The sequence below is a fragment of the Triticum aestivum genome, chromosome 7D, assembly GCF_018294505.1.
Source record: "Triticum aestivum cultivar Chinese Spring chromosome 7D, IWGSC CS RefSeq v2.1, whole genome shotgun sequence".
Lineage (NCBI taxonomy): Eukaryota > Viridiplantae > Streptophyta > Magnoliopsida > Poales > Poaceae > Triticum > Triticum aestivum.
Genome location: NC_057814.1, coordinates 49,408,705 through 49,416,093, shown reverse-complemented (window position 1 = coordinate 49,416,093; position 7,389 = coordinate 49,408,705).

Here is a 7,389-nt window from a genome sequence, read left to right as displayed (position 1 = left end):
ACTCCTCGTGACGTCCGGGATCTCATCCGGGACTCCGAACAACTTTCGGGTTTCCGCATACTCATATCTCTACAACCCTAGTGTCACCGAACCTTAAGTGTGTAGACCCTACGGGTTCGGGAGACATGCAGACATGACCGAGACGCCTCTCCGGTCAATAACCAACAGCGGGATCTGGATACCCATGTTGGCTCCCACATGTTCCACGATGATCTCATCGGATGAACCACGATGTCGAGTATTCAATCAATCCCGTATACAATTCCCTTTGTCAATCGGTATGTTACTTGCCCGAGATTCGATCGTCGGTATCCCAATACCTTGTTCAATCTCGTTACCGGCAAGTCTCTTTACTCGTACCGCAATGCATGATCCCGTGACTAACGCCTTAGTCACATTGAGCTCATTATGATGATGCATTACCGAGTGGGCCCAGAGATACCTCTCCGTCATACGGAGTGACAAATCCCAGTCTCGATCCGTGCCAACCCAACAGACACTTTCGGAGATACCCGTAGTGTACCTTTATAGTCACCCAGTTACGTTGTGACGTTTGGCACACCCAAAGTACTCCTACCGTATCCGGGAGTTGCACGATCTCATGGTCTAAGGAAAAGATACTTGACATTGGAAAAGCTCTAGCAAACGAAACTACACGATCTTTTATGCTATGCTTAGGATTGGGTCTTGTCCATCACATCATTCTCCTAATGATGTGATCCCGTTATCAATGACATCCAATGTCCATAGTCAGGAAACCATGACTATCTGTTGATCAACGAGCTAGTCAACTAGAGGCTTACTAGGGACACCTTGTGGTCTATGTATTCACACATGTATTACGATTTCCGGATAACACAATTATAGCATGAACAATAGACAATTATCATGAACAAAGAAATATAATAATAACCATTTATTATTGCCTCTAGGGCATATTTCCAACAGGTTCCACACAAGAGACAAACGCGTGATGTTCACAATACTTTTCCAATTGTCTACGAGTTCTTACCCCCTTTTGAATGCTTCCAAGCACATTCTTCATAAGATGACCCTTGGTGGAGAGCTTGGAAGGAATCTTGGCGGCACGACGCTCCAATTCCTCCTCGGTGGTGAGATGAGGAGCGGTCACTTGATCATCTTGAGCGCCGTCTTGAGCTTGTTCTTGATCTTGAACTTGCTCGGAGGAGAGAACTTGACCTTGAGCATCACTTGGTGTGTCACCACCGTCTTGAGCATGATCTTGCCCTTGGTCTTGTTCATGAGGTTGAGGGCCTTCACTTTGTTCTTCGGAAGCATGTGGGCCTTGGGTTGGTGATGGCTCCACTTGAGTGGAGCATTGTCCTTCTCCTCCGGTCACAAGGGGTTCCTCAATGGGTAGGATAAAACCAACACCCATTCTTCTTATGGCTTGAGGAGGAATTTCATCACCTACATCACAAGTGCCACTTTACTCCACTTGGGAGCCGTTATTCTCATCAAACTCCACGTTACACGTCTCCTCAATAAGTCCCGTGGATTTATTGTGGACACGGTAAGCATGAGAGTTTGTAGCATAACCAACAAATATGCCCTCATAAGCTCTAGCCTCAAATTTAGACAACCGAACACCTTTCTTGAGAATGAAACACTTACACCCGAACACCCGAAAGTACTTGAGGTTGGGCTTGTTACCGGTGAGTATCTCATATGGAGTCTTGTTCAAGCCCTTGCGGAGGTTGAGCCGATTGGATGCATGACACGCGGTGTTGATGGCTTCGGCCCAAAAGTTGTATGGAGACTTGAACTCCGCCATCATGGTCCTTGCGGCATCCATCAACGTCCGGTTCTTCCTCTCCGCAACACCGTTTTGTTGAGGGGTGTAAGGTGCGGAATATTGATGCTTGATCCCCTCATCACTAAGAAACTCATCCAAGGTGTAGTTCTTGAACTCGGTGCCGTTGTCACTTCTTATTGTCAAGATCTTTGCATTGTGTTGACGTTGGGCTTCATTTGCAAAGTCAATGACGGTTTGTTGGGTCTCACTCTTCCTCTTGAAGAAATACACCCAAGTGTATCTTGAATAGTCATCCACAATCACCAAGCAATACTTTCTACCCCCAAGACTATCAAAGGATGGAGGCCCAAAGAGATCCAAATGAAGGAGCTCCAAAGGCCTCTTCGAGTAAATGAGAGTCGTGGGAGGGTGAGCCTTCTCATGAAGCTTTCCTTCGATACAAGCACTGCAAGCACGATCTTTAGCAAAACTAACGTTCGTTAGTCCACGGACATGGTCCCCCTTGAGAAGACTTTGCAAAGATCTCATATTGACATGGGCTAAACGGCGATGCCAAAGCCATCCCACGTCAACTTTAGCCATTAGGCATGTCGCGGTCTTAGTGGGTCGCTCCGAAAAGTTAATCACATAGAGACCGTTCTCGACATGCCCAACAAAGGCTACTTTAAGAGTCTTGCTCCACAAGAGGGCCACGGTATCAATATCAAAGAAGGTGGCAAAACCCATGATTGCAAGTTGACGAACGGAAAGTAAATTGTATGCAAGGGACTCAACAAGCATGACTTTCTCGATCGTGAGATCATGAGAAATGACAACTTTGCCGAGTCCCAATACCTTAGAAGACGAGGCATCACCCCACTCGACATTGGTGGGCATAGATGGAATCTTGTGCACGTCCACCACCAAGTCCTTGCTTCCGGTCATATGATTTGTAGCTCCACTATCGAGCAACCATGATCCCCCACCGGAAGCAAACACCTACAAGAGATCAATGCTTGGTTTTAGGTACCCATTTTGTAATGGGTCCTTTGATGTTAGTAACAAGGGTCTTAGGAACCCAAATAGACCATTCAATATACTCATGAGGAGAACCAACAAATTTGGCATAAACATGCCCATCACTAGCACGGCATAGCACATAAGAAGGATTAAAGTCGCCGGCTTTGTTGGAAGGGGTGGCATTGCCCTTCTTGACACCGCCACCCTTCGCATTGTTCTTCTTCTCCTTGGAAGCACCCTCTCCCTCCTTCACAAAAGTTTGCTTGAGAGGAGGAGGTCGTTTGGTCTTGTCATTCTTCTTCTTGTTCTTGGGCTTGGGTGCGAACCCAATCCCCTCCTTGGCCACAACTTCCTTTTGATTGCTCAAAAGGTCGTTGAGGTTCTTCTCACCTTGTATGCATGACACAAGGCCTTTCTCAAGTTGCTCCTTCAACTTAGCATTCTCCTCAACAAGATGCACATGCTCACAACAAGGGTTAGTAGCATTTGCATTATCAATTAACACCATATGAGGAAAGGTGGCTTTCTCCTTAGTTAGCTTCACTTGGAGTTGATCATGAGACTCCTTGAGGCTAGCATGAACACCCTTCAAGACTTTGTGAGCCTTGTCGAGAATGTCAAACTCCTCTTTGAGTCTAGCAAGATCAACCCCAAGCTTTGCCTTCTCGGAGTTTAGCACACGAGACACAACAAGAGCATGATCAAGATCTTTCTTTAACTTAGCATGATCATCGTTGTATGACTCCTCAAGAGCCAAACGAAGACCACGCTCTTCGTCAAGAGCATTGGAAAGATCCGAAATCTCATCGGCATAGTCACGACTATGCCCCTCCATCTTAGAGATGGTATCTTCGTGAGCCTCGATCATGTCATTGGCTTCACCAAGTTGTTCCAAGAGAGCAACGAAGTGCTTCTTGGATTTACCCTTGAGTTTACCCATAAAGGTCTCAAACTCATTTTCCTCCACATTTGTCCCCTCATGTTCATCAATGCTATCCGTCGAAGAAGGATGATTAATGATGGTAGTTTTGATGTTGGGGGTTACCTTGTTGGTGGCTTTAGCCCATGAGGCACTTGGCGGTGATGTTCTCATTGGGTGAGTCGAAGAGAGACATCCGTGGAGTCATCGCAATGGCAACGGAGGCCATGGCAACCGACTCACCATCTTCATCATCGTCATCATCCTCATTGTACTCTTCTTGTACCACCAATGCCTTGGGAGGAGTCTTCTTGGTGAAGTTGCTCTTGTTGGGGAACGACTTGGCCTTGTCCTTTCGGATGAGCTTGCCACCATTGTCTTCCCTCTTCTCGTAAGGGCACTCCGCAACAAAGTGGCTCACATTGCCACAATTGAAGCAAGTCCTCACTCGTTGCTTGCCCTTTGCGCCACTTGAATTGTTCTTGTTGAAGTTTGGCCTTGTGTTCTTCTTGCTCCAAAATTGCCTTGAAGCAAGAGCCATGTGTTCATGATAGGCATACTTCGTATCTTCGAGGTTGCTCTCCTCTTCTTCCTCTTCATCCTCTTCCTCCATACTAACCTTGGCCTTTAGAGCAAGGTTGGGCTTCTTTACTCTTTGAGAGCGAAGAACCGCATTGTCGGCGGTCTTGTCCAAGATGCTCATAGCAACGAACTCATCCAACACTTCACTTGAGGACAAGGTGTGGAAGTCCGGCCTTTGACGAATGACGGAGGACATGGCTTTGTGGTAGGGCATCATTGCCTTGAGGAATTTGCGCTTGATCCAATTGTCATCCGTGTCCTTACTTCCATGATCTCGGAGAGAGATCGCGAGTTTGGTTACTCTCCGAAAAAGCTCACGAGGTTCTTCATCTTATTTCATTGCAAACTCATCGGCTTCATCTTGCACCACTTCATAGTTGGAGCGTTGAATGCTTGCGCTTCCCCGATGGAGGGAGAAAACTTGGAGCCAAGCATCTTTGGCCACTGTGTAGGGCCGGAGATGAGGAAGATCTTCGGGTGGGATTGCTTCTTGGATGATGAAGAGAGCATTCTCATTGAATTGATGATCCACAACTTCTCTAGGAGTGAAGTTATTCTGTCATGCGGATAGAAGCCTTCTTCAATGATTCTCCAAAGGTTAGTGTTCACATGATTTAAATGACGCTCAAAACGATAGACCCAAGAATCAAAATCTACATTCTTCTCAATCTTAGGGGCCGGGCCGGCATGATTCAAATGAGTGGAAGGGAGCGGTCCACCATAGACAAGTGGAGATTCCACATGGGCAAAAATGCCGGTGCCATTTTTACCACTAGAAGAAGGAGCATTCTCGCTAGTAGCTTCCCCCTTGTCGGCGGTAACATCCGTCACCTTGTTGGCGGGATCACCCACTTTCAACGGTGCGGTGGAAAGTTTGAGCCCTTCTAAGAATTTATTAAACATGCTTTCGACCTCGGTAGTCATGGAGGTTTTCAATGTGTCCAACGCCACATTGAATTCCTCACGAGAGACCGCGGTTCCCCCATCTCCCGTAGACGAGACCGGATTCACACCGGAGTGCTCCTCCACACCGTCGACGACGTCAACCATACTCTTCGGACGGTAAAGTCCTTAATAAAGAGACGAGGCTATGATACCAATTGAAAGGATCGATATAGTTGAATAGAGGGGGGTGAATAGGCAACTAACAATTTTTAGCTTTTCTTTACCAATTTAAACTTTGCATCAAAGTAGGTTGTCTAGATTTGCAACTAAGTGAGCAACCTATATGATGCAATGACCACAAGGACACAAGCAAGCAAGGGATTTAACATAAGTAAGCTTGCGAAAGTAAAGGGGCGAGATAACCAAGAGTGAAGCCGGTGAAGACGAGGATGTGTTACCGAAGTTCCTTCCTTTTGAGGGGAAGTACGTCTCCGTTGGAGCGGTGTGCAGGCACAATGCCCCCCAAGATGCCACTAGGGCCACCAGATTCTCCTCATGCCCTCACACAATGCGAGATGCCGTGATTCCACTATTGGTGCCCTTGAAGGCGGCGACCGGACCTTTACAAACAAGGTTGGGGCAATCTCCACAACTTAATTGGAGGCTCCCAACGACACCACAAAGCTTCACCACAATGGACTATGGCTCCGCGGTGACCTCAACCGTCTAGGGTGCTCAAACACCCAAGCATAACAAGATCCGCTAGGGATAAGTGGGGGGAATCAAATCTCTCTTGGTGGAAGTGTAGATCGGGGCCTTCTCAACCAATCCCGAGCAAATCAACACGTTTGATTGGATAGGGAGAGAGATCGGGCGAAAATGGAGCTTGGAGCAACAAAGGAGCTTATGGGGGAAGAGGTAGGTCAACTTTGGGGAAGAGGACCTCCTTATATAGTGGGGGGAACAATCCAACCGTTACCCCCCAAAACAGCCCCGCAGAGGGCGGTACTACCACAGAAGGCAGCCTTACTACCGCTGAGAACAGCGGTACTACCGCTCCCCCGGGCGGTACTACCGTGGAGTTTGGAGGGCAGGAGAGAGACGGACCCGAGCGGTACTGCCGCGGTGGTAGGACGGTACTACCGCTCATGAGCGGCACTGCCGCTCTACTGCCGCTGCAAAGTACCGCACAATGCGACACGAAAAATGACCCCTCGAGTCGACGCGGTAGGGGCCTGGTACCGCAGCGGTACTACTGCTGAGGACCCACCGGCGGTACTACCGCTGCGGAGCGGTACTGCCGCCTGTGACCCCTAAGCGGTACTACCGCGGTACTACCGCTGGGACCAGACACAGCCCAAAGAAAGGGGAAAGAGATCTCCAATGAAGCGGAAAGGCTCAGAGGGTGTAAAGAGGATGTGTACGTGTTGATTCCACCCTAGCCTTACCAAAGCGGACCCCCTCTTGATAGTACGATGACTCCTACGAAACTAGTCCACCAAAAGAAGCGAAAGAGCTACACCGTCTTGAATGACACTCCGAGGGGAAAGAAATCGTCTCGTGCCAAAGGATGAATCTCTGAAATGCTCAAAGCACACGATTAGTCCGCAAACATGTTGTCATCAATCACCAAAACTACATCTAGAGAGATATGCCTTAACACCGACCTTCAGGCTATCTTCGCAACCTTGTCTTTCCGTGCGAATTATTCTGGTTAGTCGTGTTCTATATAATGTTAGTGTAATCTAGAAACGTTTTTAGCAACTAAATACCCGTTTTAAATAGGAATCTCGCTCCTTGGCGGATTTTGCTCTCGGTTCGTGATGAAATTGCGTTTTTCACAATTTTACTGTCTGAGTTGTTCGACCTGAACTTCTCCCAGTGCTAGGTTGAAGTTCCGCCAACATTGCCCAAATGGGGCTTGCGATATACAGTTGGAAAGCTATGGACACCAGTATCATGAACCAAGTTAAATTTTTGAAAAAATGTAAGCGGTTTAAAAGCAGTTTTGAAAACCATTTTTTCTTCATACAAAAAACATGAATAGTATTTTCGATCGGATTTCTAAACCATTTATCGGAATGAGGCAAATAATATGGCATTGGAAAGCTGCTGTAAAACCGCGCCTTCCACATGTTGAAAGTTTTCTCTAATTCCCTATGGTTAAATAGTAATTTGGAAAATCATAAAATTTCGCAAACTGAACAACCGAGTTCGTATTTTCGAT